The following is a 533-nucleotide window of genomic DNA, read 5'->3' as shown; positions in this document are numbered from 1 at the left end:
TGCCTCCAGACCAGGCCTCAGTGTGGCCTGAGGTAGGATTGGTGCCTCTAGACCAGGCCTCAGCGTGACCTGAGGTGGGATTGGTGCCTCTAGAGCAGGCCTCAGTGTGGCCTGGGGATGGACAGAGGGATTGGTGCCTCTAGAGCAGGCCTCAGCGTGGCCTGAGGTGGGATAGGTTCCTCTAGACATGGCCTCAGCATGGCCGAGGTGGGATTGGTGCCTCTAGACCAGGCCTCAGCGTGGCCTGAGGTGGGGTAGGGGGATTGGTGCCTCTAGACCAGGACTCAGCGTGGCCTGAGGTGGGATAGGTGCCTCTAGACTAGGCCTCAGCGTGGCCTGAGGTGGGATAGGTGCCTCTAGAGCAGGCCTCAGTGTGGCCTGGGGACGCACAGAGGGATTGGTGCCTCTAGACCAGGCCTCAGTGTGGCCTGGGGACGCACAGAGGGATAGGTGCCTCTAGAGCAGGCCTCAGTGTGGCCTGAGGTGGGATGGGTGCCTCTAGAGCAGGCCTCAGTGTGGCCTGGGGACGCACA

This window comes from Rhincodon typus, unplaced genomic scaffold (assembly GCF_021869965.1).
Source record: "Rhincodon typus isolate 14 unplaced genomic scaffold, sRhiTyp1.1 hic_rhity00003696, whole genome shotgun sequence".
In the NCBI taxonomy this organism is placed as follows: Eukaryota; Metazoa; Chordata; class Chondrichthyes; order Orectolobiformes; family Rhincodontidae; genus Rhincodon; species Rhincodon typus.
The sequence above is the reverse complement of the archived record's forward strand: the minus strand, read 5'-3'. Positions refer to the sequence as shown.